Source organism: Heterodontus francisci, chromosome 28, assembly GCF_036365525.1.
Source record: "Heterodontus francisci isolate sHetFra1 chromosome 28, sHetFra1.hap1, whole genome shotgun sequence".
NCBI lineage: Eukaryota > Metazoa > Chordata > Chondrichthyes > Heterodontiformes > Heterodontidae > Heterodontus > Heterodontus francisci.
In genome coordinates this window covers 43,985,091-44,001,771 of record NC_090398.1, presented here as the reverse complement: position 1 = coordinate 44,001,771, position 16,681 = coordinate 43,985,091, and positions in this window count along the sequence as shown.

The window sequence follows — 16,681 nt, the reverse complement described above, 5'->3', positions numbered from 1 at the left end:
GACTGCCCTGTTTCCAGGATAACTGACTGCCCTGTTTCCAGGGTAACTGACCGCCGTGTTTCCAGGGTAACTAACTGCCCAGTTTCCAGGGTAACTGTTCACACTGTTTCCGGGATAACTGACTGCCCTGTTTCCGGAATAGCTCACTGCCCTGTTTCCAGGGAAACTGACTGCCCTGTTTCCGGGGAAACTGACTGCCCTGTTTCCAGGGTAACTGGCTGCCCAATTAACAGGGTAACTGCTCACCCTTTTTCCGGGATAACTGACTGCCCTGTTTCCGGGATAAATGAATGCCCCGTTTCCAGGGTAACAGACTGCCCTGTTTCCGGGGTAACTGATCACCCTGTTTCCGGGGTAACTGATTAACCTATTTCCAGGGTAACTGACCGCCCTGTTTCCAGGGTAACTGACTGCCCTGTTTCCAGGGTAACTGACCGCCCTGTTTCCGGGAAAACTGAGTGCCCTGTTTCCAGGATAACTGACTGCTCTGTTTCCAGGGTAACTGACTGCCCATTTTCCAGGGTAACTGACTGCCCTGTTTCCAGGGTAACGGACCGCCCTATTTCCGGGGTAACTGACTGCCCTGTTTCCAGGGTAACTGACCGCCCTGTTTCCAGGGTAACTAACCGCCCTGTTTCCAGGATAACTGACTGCCCTGTTTCCAGGGTAACTGACTGCCCACTTTCCAGGGTAACTGGTCCCCCTGTTTCCAGGATAACTGACTGCCCTGTTTTCAGGGTAACTGAACGCCCTGTTTCCAGGGTAACTGACTGCCCAGTTGCCAGGGGAACTGACTGCCTTGTTTCCGGGGTAACTGATCACCCTGTTTCCGGGGTAACTGACTAACCTGTTTCCAGGGTGACTGACTGCCCTGTTTCCAGGGTAACTGACGGCCCAGTTTCCGGGTTATCTGACTGCTCTTTTTCCAGGGTAACTGACAGCCCTGCTTCCGGGGTAACTGAGTGCCCTGTTTCCAGGGGAACTGACCGCCCAGTTTCCAGGGTAACTGATCACCCTTTTTCCGTGGTAACTGACTGCCCTGTTTCCGGGATAACTGACTGCCCTGTTTCCAGGGTAACTGATCACCCTGTTTCCGGGATAACTGTCTGCCCTGTTTCCAGGGTAACTGACTGCCCAATTTCCAGGGTAATTGACTGCCCTGTTTCCGGGGTAACTGACTGCCCAATTTCCAGGGTAACTGATCACCCTGTTTCCGGGATAACTGACTGCCCTGTTTCCGGGATAACTGACTGCCCTGTTTACAAGCTAACTGACTGCCCTGTTTCCAGGATAACTGATCACCCTGTTTCCGGGGTAAATGACTGCCTTGTTTCTGGGTTAACTGACCGCCCTGTTTCCAGGATAACTGATCACCCTGTTTCCGGGGTAACTGACCACCCTGTTTCCAGGGTCACTGATCACCCTGTTTCCAGGATAACTGACTGCCCTGTTTCCAGGGTAACTAACTGCCCTGTTTCCGGGGTAACTGATCTCCCTGTTTCCGGGGTAACTGACTGCCCTGTTTCCGGGGTAAATGACTGCCTTGTTTCCGGGATAACTGACTGCCCTGTTTCCAGGGTAACTGACCGCCCCGTTTCCGGGGTAACTGATCTCCCTGTTTCCTGGGTAACTGACCGCCCTGTTTCCAGGATAACTGACCGCCCTATTTCTAGGGTATCTGACCGCCCTGTTTCCAGGATAACTGACTGCCCTGTTTCCAGGATAACTGACTGCCCTGTTTCCAGGGTAACTGACCACCGTGTTTCCAGGGTAACTGACTGCCCAGTTTCCAGGGTAACTGTTCACACTGTTTCCGGGATAACTGACTGCCCTGTTTCCGGAATAGCTCACTGCCCTGTTTCCAGGGAAACTGACTGCCCTGTTTCCGGTGTAACTGACTGCCCTCTTTCCAGGGCAACTGATCACCCTGTTTCCGGGATAACTGACTGCCCTGTTTCCAGGGTAACTGACAGCCCTGTTTCCGGGGAAATTGACAACCCTGTTTCCGGGGAAACTGACTGCCCTGTTTCCAGGGTAACTGACTGCCCAGTTTCCAGGGTAACTGATCACACATTTTCCGGGATAACTGACTGCCCTGTTTCCGGGATAACTGACTGCCCTGTTTTTAGGGTAACTGACTGCCCTGCTTCCAGGGTAACTGACCGCCCTGTTTCCGGGTAACTGATCTCCCTGCTTACGATGTAACTGACCGCCCTGTTTCCAGGATAACTGACCGCCCTATTTCCGGGGTATCTGACCGCCCTGTTTCCAGGATAACTGACTGCCCTGTTTCCAGGATAACTGACTGCCCTGTTTCCAGGGGAACTGACTGCCCTGTTTCCGGGGTAACTGATCACCCTGTTTCCGGGGTAACTGACCAACCTGTTTCCAGTGTGACTGACTGCCCTGTTTCCAGGGTAACTGACTGCCCAGTTTCCCGGGTAACTGACTGCCCTGTTTCCAGCCTAACTGACTGCCCTGTTTCCGGGGAAACTGACTGCCCTGTTTCCAGGGTAACTGACTGCCCAGTTTCCAGGGTAACTGTTCACCCTGTTTCCGGGATAACTGACTGCCCTTTTTCTGGGATAGCTCACTGCCCTGTTTCCAGGGTAACTGACTGCCCTGTTTCCAGGGGAACTGACTGCCCTGTTTCAGGGGTAACTGATCACCCTTTTCCGGGGTAACTGACCAACCTCTTTCCAGTGTGACTGACTGCCCTGTTTCCAGGGTAACTGACTGCCCAGTTTTCCGGGTAACTGACTGCCCTGTTTCCAGCGTAACTGACTGCACTGTTTCCGGGGAAACTGACTGCCCTGTTTCCAGGGTAACTGGCTGCCCAGTTAAAAGGGTAACTGCTCACCCTTTTTCCGGGATAACTGACTGCCCTGTTTCCGGGATAAATGAATGCCCTGTTTCCAGGGTAACAGACTGCCCTGTTTCCGGGGTAACTGATCACCCTGTTTCCGGGGTAACTGATTAACCTATTTCCAGGGTAACTGACCGCCCTGTTTCCAGGGTAACTGACTGCCCTGTTTCCAGGGTAACTGACCGCCATGTTTCCGGGAAAACTGAGTGCCCTGTTTCCAGGATAACTGACTGCCCTGTTTCCAGGGTAACTGACTGCCCATTTTCCAGGGTAACCTACTGCCCTGTTTCCAGGGTAACTGACCGCCCTATTTCCGGGGTAACTGACTGCCCTGTTTCCAGGGTAACTGACCGCCCTGTTTCCAGGGTAACTAACCGCCCTGTTTCCAGGATAACTGACTGCCCTGTTTCCAGGGTAACTGACTGCCCACTTTCCAGGGTAACTGGTCCCCCTGTTTCCAGGATAACTGACTGCCCTGTTTTCAGGGTAACTGAACGCCCTGTTTCCAGGGTAACTGACTGCCCAGTTGCCAGGGGAACTGACTGCCTTGTTTACGGGGTAACTGATCACCCTGTTTCTGGGGTAACTGACTAACCTGTTTCCAGGGTGACTGACTGCCCTGTTTCCAGGGTAACTGACGCCCCAGTTTCCAGGTTATCTGACTGCTCTTTTTCCAGGGTAACTGACAGCCCTGCTTCCGGGGTAACTGAGTGCCCTGTTTCCAGGGGAACTGACCGCCCAGTTTCCAGGGTAACTGATCACCCTTTTTCCGGGGTAACTGACTGCACTGTTTCCGGGATAACTGACTGCCCTGTTTCCAGGGTAACTGATCACCCTGTTTCCGGGATAACTGTCTGCCCTGTTTCCAGGGTAACTGACTGCCCAATTTCCAGGGTAATTGACTGCCCTGTTTCCGGGGTAACTGACTGCCCAGTTTCCAGGGTAACTGATCACCCTGTTTCCGGATAACTGACTGCCCTGTTTCCGGGATAACTGACTGCCCTGTTTACAGGCTAACTGACTGCCCTGTTTCCAGGATAACTGATCACCCTGTTTCCGGGGTAAATGACTGCCCTGTTTCTGGGTTTACTGACCGCCCTGTTTCCAGGATAACTGATCACCCTGTTTCCCGGGTAACTGACCACCCTGTTTCCAGGGTCACTGATCACCCTGTTTCCAGGAGAACTGACTGCCCTGTTTCCAGGGTAACTAACTGCCCTGTTTCCGGGGTAACTGATCTCCCTGTTTCCGGGGTAACTGACTGCCCTGTTTCCGGGGTAAATGACTGCCCTGTTTCCGGGATAACTGACTGCCCTGTTTCCAGGGAAACTGACCGCCCTGTTTCCGGGGTAACTGATCTCACTGTTTCCTGGGTAACTGACCGCCCTGTTTCCAGGATAACTGACCGCCCTATTTCCGGGGTATCTGACCGCCCTGTTTCCAGGATAACTGACTGCCCTGTTTCCAGGATAACTGACTGCCCTGTTTCCAGGGTAACTGACCGCCGTGTTTCCAGGGTAACTAACTGCCCAGTTTCCAGGGTAACTGTTCACACTGTTTCCGGGATAACTGACTGCCCTGTTTCCGGAATAGCTCACTGCCCTGTTTCCAGGGAAACTGACTGCCCTGTTTCCGGGGAAACTGACTGCCCTGTTTCCAGGGTAACTGGCTGCCCAATTAACAGGGTAACTGCTCACCCTTTTTCCGGGATAACTGACTGCCCTGTTTCCGGGATAAATGAATGCCCCGTTTCCAGGGTAACAGACTGCCCTGTTTCCGGGGTAACTGATCACCCTGTTTCCGGGGTAACTGATTAACCTATTTCCAGGGTAACTGACCGCCCTGTTTCCAGGGTAACTGACTGCCCTGTTTCCAGGGTAACTGACCGCCCTGTTTCCGGGAAAACTGAGTGCCCTGTTTCCAGGATAACTGACTGCTCTGTTTCCAGGGTAACTGACTGCCCATTTTCCAGGGTAACTGACTGCCCTGTTTCCAGGGTAACGGACCGCCCTATTTCCGGGGTAACTGACTGCCCTGTTTCCAGGGTAACTGACCGCCCTGTTTCCAGGGTAACTAACCGCCCTGTTTCCAGGATAACTGACTGCCCTGTTTCCAGGGTAACTGACTGCCCACTTTCCAGGGTAACTGGTCCCCCTGTTTCCAGGATAACTGACTGCCCTGTTTTCAGGGTAACTGAACGCCCTGTTTCCAGGGTAACTGACTGCCCAGTTGCCAGGGGAACTGACTGCCTTGTTTCCGGGGTAACTGATCACCCTGTTTCCGGGGTAACTGACTAACCTGTTTCCAGGGTGACTGACTGCCCTGTTTCCAGGGTAACTGACGGCCCAGTTTCCGGGTTATCTGACTGCTCTTTTTCCAGGGTAACTGACAGCCCTGCTTCCGGGGTAACTGAGTGCCCTGTTTCCAGGGGAACTGACCGCCCAGTTTCCAGGGTAACTGATCACCCTTTTTCCGTGGTAACTGACTGCCCTGTTTCCGGGATAACTGACTGCCCTGTTTCCAGGGTAACTGATCACCCTGTTTCCGGGATAACTGTCTGCCCTGTTTCCAGGGTAACTGACTGCCCAATTTCCAGGGTAATTGACTGCCCTGTTTCCGGGGTAACTGACTGCCCAATTTCCAGGGTAACTGATCACCCTGTTTCCGGGATAACTGACTGCCCTGTTTCCGGGATAACTGACTGCCCTGTTTACAAGCTAACTGACTGCCCTGTTTCCAGGATAACTGATCACCCTGTTTCCGGGGTAAATGACTGCCTTGTTTCTGGGTTAACTGACCGCCCTGTTTCCAGGATAACTGATCACCCTGTTTCCGGGGTAACTGACCACCCTGTTTCCAGGGTCACTGATCACCCTGTTTCCAGGATAACTGACTGCCCTGTTTCCAGGGTAACTAACTGCCCTGTTTCCGGGGTAACTGATCTCCCTGTTTCCGGGGTAACTGACTGCCCTGTTTCCGGGGTAAATGACTGCCTTGTTTCCGGGATAACTGACTGCCCTGTTTCCAGGGTAACTGACCGCCCCGTTTCCGGGGTAACTGATCTCCCTGTTTCCTGGGTAACTGACCGCCCTGTTTCCAGGATAACTGACCGCCCTATTTCTAGGGTATCTGACCGCCCTGTTTCCAGGATAACTGACTGCCCTGTTTCCAGGATAACTGACTGCCCTGTTTCCAGGGTAACTGACCACCGTGTTTCCAGGGTAACTGACTGCCCAGTTTCCAGGGTAACTGTTCACACTGTTTCCGGGATAACTGACTGCCCTGTTTCCGGAATAGCTCACTGCCCTGTTTCCAGGGAAACTGACTGCCCTGTTTCCGGTGTAACTGACTGCCCTCTTTCCAGGGCAACTGATCACCCTGTTTCCGGGATAACTGACTGCCCTGTTTCCAGGGTAACTGACAGCCCTGTTTCCGGGGAAATTGACAACCCTGTTTCCGGGGAAACTGACTGCCCTGTTTCCAGGGTAACTGACTGCCCAGTTTCCAGGGTAACTGATCACACATTTTCCGGGATAACTGACTGCCCTGTTTCCGGGATAACTGACTGCCCTGTTTTTAGGGTAACTGACTGCCCTGCTTCCAGGGTAACTGACCGCCCTGTTTCCGGGTAACTGATCTCCCTGCTTACGATGTAACTGACCGCCCTGTTTCCAGGATAACTGACCGCCCTATTTCCGGGGTATCTGACCGCCCTGTTTCCAGGATAACTGACTGCCCTGTTTCCAGGATAACTGACTGCCCTGTTTCCAGGGTAACTGACTGAACATTTTCCAGGGTAACTGATCACCCTGTTTCCAGGATAACTGACTGCCCTGTTTCCAGGGTAACTGACCGCTCTGTTTCCAGGGTAACTGACAGCCCAGTTTCCAGGGTAACTGTTCACCCTGTTTCCGGGATAACTGACTGCCCTTTTTCCGGGATAGCTCACTGCCCTGTTTCCAGGGTAACTGACTGCCCTGTTTCCAGGGGAAATGACTGCCCTGTTTCCGGGGTAACTGATCACCCTGTTTCCGGGGTAACTGTCCAACCTGTTACCAGTGTGACTGACTGCCCTGTTTCCAGGGTAACTGACTGCCCAGTTTCCCGGGTAACTGACTGCCCTGTTTCCAGCGTAACTGACTGCCCTGTTTCCGGGGAAACTGACTGCCCTGTTTCCAGGGTAACTGACTGCCCAGATTCCAGGGTAACTGTTCACCCTGTTTCCGGGATAACTGACTGCCCTTTTTCCGGGATAGCTCACTGCCCTGTTTCCAGGGTAACTGACTGCCCTGTTTCCAGGGGAACTGACTGCCCTGTTTCCGGGGTAACTGATCACCCTGTTTCCGGGGTAACTGACCAACCTGTTTCCAGTGTGACTGACTGCCCTGTTTCCAGGGTAACTGACTGCCCAGTTTCCCGGGTAACTGACTGCCCTGTTTCCAGCGTAACTGACTGCCCTGTTTCCGGGGAAACTGACTGCCCTGTTTCCAGGGTAACTGGCTGCCCAGTTAACAGGGTAACTGCTCACCCTTTTTCCGGGATAACTGACTGCCCTGTTTCCGGGATAAATGAATGCCCTGTTTCCAGGGTAACTGACTGCCCTGTTTCCGGGGTAACTGATCACCCTGTTTCCGGGGTAACTGATTAACCTATATCCAGGGTAACTGACCGCCCTGTTTCCAGGGTAACTGACTGCCCTGTTTCCAGGGTAACTGACCGCCCTGTTTCCGGGATAACTGAGTGCCCTGTTTCCAGGATAACTGACTGCCCTGTTTCCAGGGTAACTGACTGCCCATTTTCCAGGGTAACTGACTGCCCTGTTTCCAGGGTAACTAACCGCCCTATTTCCGGGGTAACTGACTGCCCTGTTTCCAGGGTAACTGACCGCCCTGTTTCCAGGGTAACTAACCGCCCTGTTTCCAGGATAACTGACTGCCCTGTTTCCAGGGTAACAGACTGCCCACTTTCCAGGGTAACTGGTCCCCCTGTTTCCAGGGTAACTGACCGCCCTGTTTCCAGGGTAACTGACTGCCCAGTTGCCAGGGGAACTGACTGCCTTGTTTCCGGGGTAACTGATCACCCTGTTTCTGGGGTAACTGACTAACCTGTTTCCAGGGTGACTGACTGCCCTGTTTCCAGGGTAACTGACGGCCCAGTTTCCGGGTTAACTGACTGTTCTTTTTCCAGGGTAACTGACAGCCCTGCTTCCGGGGTAACTGAGTGCCCTGTTTCCAGGGGAACTGACCGCCCAGTTTCCAGGGTAACTGATCACCCTGTTTCCGGGGTAACTGACTGCCCTATTTCCGGGATAACTGACTGCCCTGTTTCCAGGGTAACTGTTCACCCTGTTTCCGGGATAACTGTCTGCCCTGTTTCCAGGGTAACTGACTGCCCAATTTCCAGGGTAATTGACTGCCCTGTTTCCGGGGTAACTGACTGCCCAGTTTCCAGGGTAACTGATCACCCTGTTTCCGGGATAACTGACTGCCCTGTTTCCGGGATAACTGTCTGCCCTGTTTACAGGCTAACTGACTGCCCTGTTTCCAGGATAACTGATCACCCTGTTTCCGGGGTAAATGACTGCCCTGTTTCTGGGTTTACTGACCGCCCTGTTTCCAGGATAACTGATCACCCTGTTTCCGGGGTAACTGACCACCCTGTTTCCAGGGTCACTGATCACCCTGTTTCCAGGATAACTGACTGCCCTGTTTCCAGGGTAACTAACTGCCCTGTTTCCGGGGTAACTGATCTCCCTGTTTCCGGGGTAACTGACTGCCCTGTTTCCGGGGTAAATGACTGCCCTGTTTCCGGGATAACTGACTGCCCTGTTTCCAGGGTAACTGACCGCCCTGTTTCCGGGGTAACTGATCTCCCTGTTTCCTGGGTAACTGACCGCCCTGTTTCCAGGATAACAGACCGCCCTATTTCCGGGGTATCTGACCGCCCTGTTTCCAGGATAACTGACTGCCCTGTTTCCAGGATAACTGACTGCCCTGTTTCCAGGGTAACTGACCGCCGTGTTTCCAGGGTAACTAACTGCCCAGTTTCCAGGGTAACTGTTCACACTGTTTCCGGGATAACTGACTGCCCTGTTTCCGGAATAGCTCACTGCCCTGTTTCCAGGGAAACTGACTGCCCTGTTTCCGGGGAAACTGACTGCCCTGTTTCCAGGGTAACTGGCTGCCCAATTAACAGGGTAACTGCTCACCCTTTTTCCGGGATAACTGACTGCCCTGTTTCCGGGATAAATGAATGCCCTGTTTCCAGGGTAACAGACTGCCCTGTTTCCGGGGTAACTGATCACCCTGTTTCCGGGGTAACTGATTAACCTATTTCCAGGGTAACTGACCGCCCTGTTTCCAGGGTAACTGACTGCCCTGTTTCCAGGGTAACTGACCGCCCTGTTTCCGGGAAAACTGAGTGCCCTGTTTCCAGGATAACTGACTGCTCTGTTTCCAGGGTAACTGACTGCCCATTTTCCAGGGTAACTGACTGCCCTGTTTCCAGGGTAACGGACCGCCCTATTTCCGGGGTAACTGACTGCCCTGTTTCCAGGGTAATTGACCGCCCTGTTTCCAGGGTAACTAACCGCCCTGTTTCCAGGATAACTGACTGCCCTGTTTCCAGGGTAACTGACTGCCCTGTTTCCAGGGTAACTGGTCCCCCTGTTTCCAGGATAACTGACTGCCCTGTTTTCAGGGTAACTGAACGCCCTGTTTCCAGGGTAACTGACTGCCCAGTTGCCAGGGGAACTGACTGCCTTGTTTCCGGGGTAACTGATCACCCTGTTTCCGGGGTAACTGACTAACCTGTTTCCAGGGTGACTGACTGCCCTGTTTCCAGGGTAACTGACGGCCCAGTTTCCGGGTTATCTGACTGCTCTTTTTCCAGGGTAACTGACAGCCCTGCTTCCGGGGTAACTGAGTGCCCTGTTTCCAGGGGAACTGACCGCCCAGTTTCCAGGGTAACTGATCACCCTTTTTCCGGGGTAACTGACTGCCCTGTTTCCGGGATAACTGACTGCCCTGTTTCCAGGGTAACTGATCAACCTGTTTCCGGGATAACTGTCTGCCCTGTTTCCAGGGTAACTGACTGCCCAATTTCCAGGGTAATTGACTGCCCTGTTTCCGGGGTAACTGACTGCCCAGTTTCCAGGGTAACTGATCACCCTATTTCCGGGATAACTGACTGCCCTGTTTCCGGGATAACTGACTGCCCTGTTTACAAGCTAACTGACTGCCCTGTTTCCAGGATAACTGATCACCCTGTTTCCGGGGTAAATGACTGCCTTGTTTCTGGGTTAACTGACCGCCCTGTTTCCAGGATAACTGATCACCCTGTTTCCGGGGTAACTGACCACCCTGTTTCCAGGGTCACTGATCACCCTGTTTCCAGGATAACTGACTGCCCTGTTTCCAGGGTAACTAACTGCCCTGTTTTCGGGGTAACTGATCTCCCTGTTTCCGGGGTAACTGACTGCCCTGTTTCCGGGGTAAATGACTGCCTTGTTTCCGGGATAACTGACTGCCCTGTTTCCAGGGTAACTGACCGCCCCGTTTCCGGGGTAACTGATCTCCCTGTTTCCTGGGTAACTGACTGCCCTGTTTCCAGGATAACTGACCGCCCTATTTCTAGGGTATCTGACCGCCCTGTTTCCAGGATAACTGACTGCCCTGTTTCCAGGATAACTGACTGCCCTGTTTCCAGGGTAACTGACCACCGTGTTTCCAGGGTAACTGACTGCCCAGTTTCCAGGGTAACTGTTCACACTGTTTCCGGGATAACTGACTGCCCTGTTTCCGGAATAGCTCACTGCCCTGTTTCCAGGGAAACTGACTGCCCTGTTTCCGGTGTAACTGACTGCCCTCTTTCCAGGGCAACTGATCACCCTGTTTCCGGGATAACTGACTGCCCTGTTTCCAGGGTAACTGACAGCCCTGTTTCCGGGGAAATTGACAACCCTGTTTCCGGGGAAACTGACTGCCCTGTTTCCAGGGTAACTGACTGCCCAGTTTCCAGGGTAACTGATCACACATTTTCCGGGATAACTGACTGCCCTGTTTCCGGGATAACTGACTGCCCTGTTTTTAGGGTAACTGTCTGCCCTGCTTCCAGGGTAACTGACCGCCCTGTTTCCGGGTAACTGATCTCCCTGCTTACGATGTAACTGACCGCCCTGTTTCCAGGATAACTGACCGCCCTATTTCCGGGGTATCTGACCGCCCTGTTTCCAGGATAACTGACTGCCCTGTTTCCAGGATAACTGACTGCCCTGTTTCCAGGGTAACTGACTGAACATTTTCCAGGGTAACTGATCACCCTGTTTCCAGGATAACTGACTGCCCTGTTTCCAGGGTAACTGACCGCTCTGTTTCCAGGGTAACTGACAGCCCAGTTTCCAGGGTAACTGTTCACCCTGTTTCCGGGATAACTGACTGCCCTTTTTCCGGGATAGCTCACTGCCCTGTTTCCAGGGTAACTGACTGCCCTGTTTCCAGGGGAACTGACTGCCCTGTTTCCGGGGTAACTGATCACCCTGTTTCCGGGGTAACTGACCAACCTGTTTCCAGTGTGACTGACTGCCCTGTTTCCAGGGTAACTGACTGCCCAGTTTCCCGGGTAACTGACTGCCCTGTTTCCAGCGTAACTGACTGCCCTGTTTCCGGGGAAACTGACTGCCCTGTTTCCAGGGTAACTGGCTGCCCAGTTAACAGGGTAACTGCTCACCCTTTTTCCGGGATAACTGACTGCCCTGTTTCCGGGATAAATGAATGCCCTGTTTCCAGGGTAACTGACTGCCCTGTTTCCGGGGTAACTGATCACCCTGTTTCCGGGGTAACTGATTAACCTATTTCCAGGGTAACTGACCGCCCTGTTTCCAGGGTAACTGACTGCCCTGTTTCCAGGGTAACTGACCGCCCTGTTTCCGGAATAACTGAGTGCCCTGTTTCCAGGATAACTGACTGCCCTGTTTCCAGGGTAACTGACTGCCCATTTTCCAGGGTAACTGACTGCCCTGTTTCCAGGGTAACTAACCGCCCTATTTCCGGGGTAACTGACTGCCCTGTTTCCAGGGTAACTGACCGCCCTGTTTCCAGGGTAACTAACCGCCCTGTTTCCAGGATAACTGACTGCCCTGTTTCCAGGGTAACTGACTGCCCACTTTCCAGGGTAACTGGTCCCCCTGTTTCCAGGGTAACTGACCGCCCTGTTTCCAGGGTAACTGACTGCCCAGTTGCCAGGGGAACTGACTGCCTTGTTTCCGGGGTAACTGATCACCCTGTTTCTGGGGTAACTGACTAACCTGTTTCCAGGGTGACTGACTGCCCTGTTTCCAGGGTAACTGACGGCCCAGTTTCCGGGTTAACTGACTGTTCTTTTTCCAGGGTAACTGACAGCCCTGCTTCCGGGGTAACTGAGTGCCCTGTTTCCAGGGGAACTGACCGCCCAGTTTCCAGGGTAACTGATCACCCTGTTTCCGGGGTAACTGACTGCCCTATTTCCGGGATAACTGACTGCCCTGTTTCCAGGGTAACTGTTCACCCTGTTTCCGGGATAACTGTCTGCCCTGTTTCCAGGGTAACTGACTGCCCAATTTCCAGGGTAATTGACTGCCCTGTTTCCGGGGTAACTGACTGCCCAGTTTCCAGGGTAACTGATCACCCTGTTTCCGGGATAACTGACTGCCCTGTTTCCGGGATAACTGTCTGCCCTGTTTACAGGCTAACTGACTGCCCTGTTTCCAGGATAACTGATCACCCTGTTTCCGGGGTAAATGACTGCCCTGTTTCTGGGTTTACTGACCGCCCTGTTTCCAGGATAACTGATCACCCTGTTTCCGGGGTAACTGACCACCCTGTTTCCAGGGTCACTGATCACCCTGTTTCCAGGATAACTGACTGCCCTGTTTCCAGGGTAACTAACTGCCCTGTTTCCGGGGTAACTGATCTCCCTGTTTCTGGGGTAACTGACTGCCCTGTTTCCGGGGTAAATGACTGCCCTGTTTCCGGGATAACTGACTGCCCTGTTTCCAGGGTAACTGACCGCCCTGTTTCCGGGGTAACTGATCTCCCTGTTTCCTGGGTAACTGACCGCCCTGTTTCCAGGATAACTGACCGCCCTATTTCCGGGGTATCTGACCGCCCTGTTTCCAGGATAACTGACTGCCCTGTTTCCAGGATAACTGACTGCCCTGTTTCCAGGGTAACTGACCGCCGTGTTTCCAGGGTAACTGACTGCCCAGTTTCCAGGGTAACTGTTCCCACTGTTTCCGGGATAACTGACTGCCCTGTTTCCGGAATAGCTCACTGCCCTGTTTCCAGGGAAACTGACTGCCCTGTTTCCGGTGTAACTGACTGCCCTCTTTCCAGGGCAACTGATCACCCTGTTTCCGGGATAACTGACTGCCCTGTTTCCAGGGTAACTGACAGCCCTGTTTCCGGGGAAATTGACAACCCTGTTTCCGGGGAAACTGACTGCCCTGTTTCCAGGGTGACTGACTGCCCAGTTTCCAGGGTAACTGATCACACTTTTTCCGGGATAACTGACTGCCCTGTTTCCGGGATAACTGACTGCCCTGTTTTTAGGGTAACTGACTGCCCTGCTTCCAGGGTAACTGACCGCCCTGTTTCCGGGTAACTGATCTCCCTGCTTACGATGTAACTGACCGCCCTGTTTCCAGGATAACTGACCGCCCTATTTCCGGGGTATCTGACCGCCCTGTTTCCAGGATAACTGACTACCCTGTTTCCAGGATAACTGACTGCCCTGTTTCCAGGGTAACTGACTGAACATTTTCCAGGGTGACTGATCACCCTGTTTCCAGGATAACTGACTACCCTGTTTCCAGGGTAACTGACCGCTCTGTTTCCAGGGTAACTGACAGCCCAGTTTCCAGGGTAACTGTTCACCCTGTTTCCGGGATAACTGACTGCCCTTTTTCCGGGATAGCTCACTGCCCTGTTTCCAGGGTAACTGACTGCCCTGTTTCCAGGGGAAATGACTGCCCTGTCTCCGGGGTAACTGATCACTCTGTTTCCGGGGTAACTGTCCAACCTGTTACCAGTGTGACTGACTGCCCTGTTTCCAGGGTAACTGACTGCCCAGTTTCCCGGGTAACTGACTGCCCTGTTTCCAGCGTAACTGACTGCCCTGTTTCCGGGGAAACTGACTGCCCTGTTTCCAGGGTAACTGACTGCCCAGTTTCCAGGGTAACTGTTCACCCTGTTTCCGGGATAACTGACTGCCCTTTTTCCGGGATAGCTCACTGCCCTGTTTCCAGGGTAACTGACTGCCCTGTTTCCAGGGGAACTGACTGCCCTGTTTCCGGGGTAACTGATCACCCTGTTTCTGGGGTAACTGACCAACCTGTTTCCAGTGTGACTGACTGCCCTGTTTCCAGGGTAACTGACTGCCCAGTTTCCCGGGTAACTGACTGCCCTGTTTCCAGCGTAACTGACTGCCCTGTTTCCGGGGAAACTGACTGCCCTGTTTACAGGGTAACTGGCTGCCCAGTTAACAGGGTAACTGCTCACCCTTTTTCCGGGATAACTGACTGCCCTGTTTCCGGGATAAATGAATGCCCTGTTTCCTGGGTAACTGACTGCCCTGTTTCCGGGGTAACTGATCACCCTGTTTCCGGGGTAACTGATTAACCTATTTCCAGGGTAACTGACCGCCCTGTTTCCAGGGTAACTGACTGCCCTGTTTCCAGGGTAACTGACCGCCCTGTTTCCGGGATAACTGAGTGCCCTGTTTCCAGGATAACTGACTCCCCTGTTTCCAGGGTAACTGACTGCCCATTTTCCAGGGTAACTGACTGCCCTGTTTCCTGGGTAACTGACTGCCCAGTTTCCCGGCTAACTGACTGCCCTGTTTCCAGCGTAACTGACTGCCCTGTTTCAGGGGAAACTGACTGCCCTGTTTCCAGGGTAACTGGCTGCCCAGTTTCCAGGGTAACTGCTCACCCTTTTTCCGGGATAACTGACAGCCCTGTTTCCGGGATAACTGAATGCCCTGTTTCCAGGATAACTGACCGCCCTGTTTCCAGGAGAACTGACTGCCCTGTTTCCAGGGTAAATGACAGCCCACTTTCCAGGGTAACTGATCCCCCTGTTTCCAGGATAACTGACTGCCCTGTTTCCATGGTAACTGACCGCCCTGTTTCCAGGGTAACTGACTGCCCAGTATCCAGGGTAACTGATCACCCTGTTTCCGGGATAACTGACTGCCCTGTTTCCGGGATAACTGACTGCCCTGTTTCCAGGGTAAGTGACTGCCCTGTTTCCATGGGAACTGACTGCCCTGTTTCCGGGGTAACTGATCACCCTGTTTCCGGGTTCACTGACTAACCTGTTTCCAGGGTGACTGACTGCCCTGTTTCCAGGGAAACTGACAGCCCAGTTTCCAGGGTAACTGACAGTTCTGTTTCCAGGGTAACTGAAAGACCTGCTTCCGGGGTAACTGAGTGCCCTGTTTCCAGGGGAACTGACCGCCCAGTTTCCAGGGTAACTTATCACCCTTTTTCCGGGATAACTGACTGCCCTGTTTCCGGGATAACTGACTGCCCTGTTTCCAGGGTAACTGATCACCCTGTTTCCGGGATAACTGTCTGCCCTGTTTCCAGGGTAACTGACTGCCCAGTTTCCAGGGTAATTGACTGCCCTGTTTCCGGGGTAACTGACTGCCCTGTTTCCAGGGTAACTGACTGCCCAGTTTCCAGGGTAACTGATCACCCTGTTTCCTGGATAACTGACTGCCCTGTTTCCGGGATAAATGACTGCCCTGTTTCCAGGGTAACTGACTGCCCTGTTTACGGGGTAACTGACTGCCCTGTTTCCAGGCTAACTGACTGCCCTGTTTCCAGGATAACTGATCACCCTGTTTCCGGGGTAACTGACTGCCCAGATTCTGGGTTTACTGACCGCCCTGTTTCCAGGATAACTGATCAACCTGTTTCCGGGGTAACTGACCACCCTGTTTCCAGGGTCAATGATCACCCTGTTTCCAGGATAACTGACTGCCCTGTTTCCAGGGTAACTAACTGCCCTGTTTCCGGGGTAACTGATCTCCCTGTTTCCGGGGTAACTGACTGCCCTGTTTCCGGGGTAAATGACTGCCCTGTTTCCAGGATAACTGACTGCCCTGTTTCCATGGTAACTGACCGCCCAGTTTCCGGGGTAACTGATCTCCCTGTTTCCTGGGTAACTGACCGCCCTGCTTCCAGGATAACAGACCGCCCTATTTCCAGGGTATCTGACCGCCCTGTTTCCAGGATAACTGACTGCCCTGTTTCCAGGATAACTGACTGACCTGTTTCCAGGGTAACTGACCGCCGTGTTTCCAGGGTAACTGACTGCCCAGTTTCCAGGGTAACTGTTCACCCTGTTTCCGGGATAACTGACTGCCCTGTTTCCGGAATAGCTCACTGCCCTGTTTCCCGGGAAACTGACTGCCCTGTTTCCGGTGTAACTGACTGCCCTCTTTCCAGGGCAACTGATCACCCTGTTTCCGGGGAGATTGACAGCCTTGTTTCCAGGGAAACTGACTGCCCTATTTCCAGGGTAACTGACTGCCCAGTTTCCAGGGTAAATGATCACACTTTTTCCGGGATAACTGACTGCCCTGTTTCCGGGAGAACTGACTGCACTGTTTTTTGGGTAACTGACTGCCCTGCTTCCAGGGTAACTGACCGCCCTGTTTCCGGGTAACTGATCTCCCTGCTTACGATGTAACTGACCGCCCTGTTTCCAGGATAACTGACCGCCCTATTTCCGGGGTATCTGACCGCCCTGTTTCCAGGATAACTGACCGCCC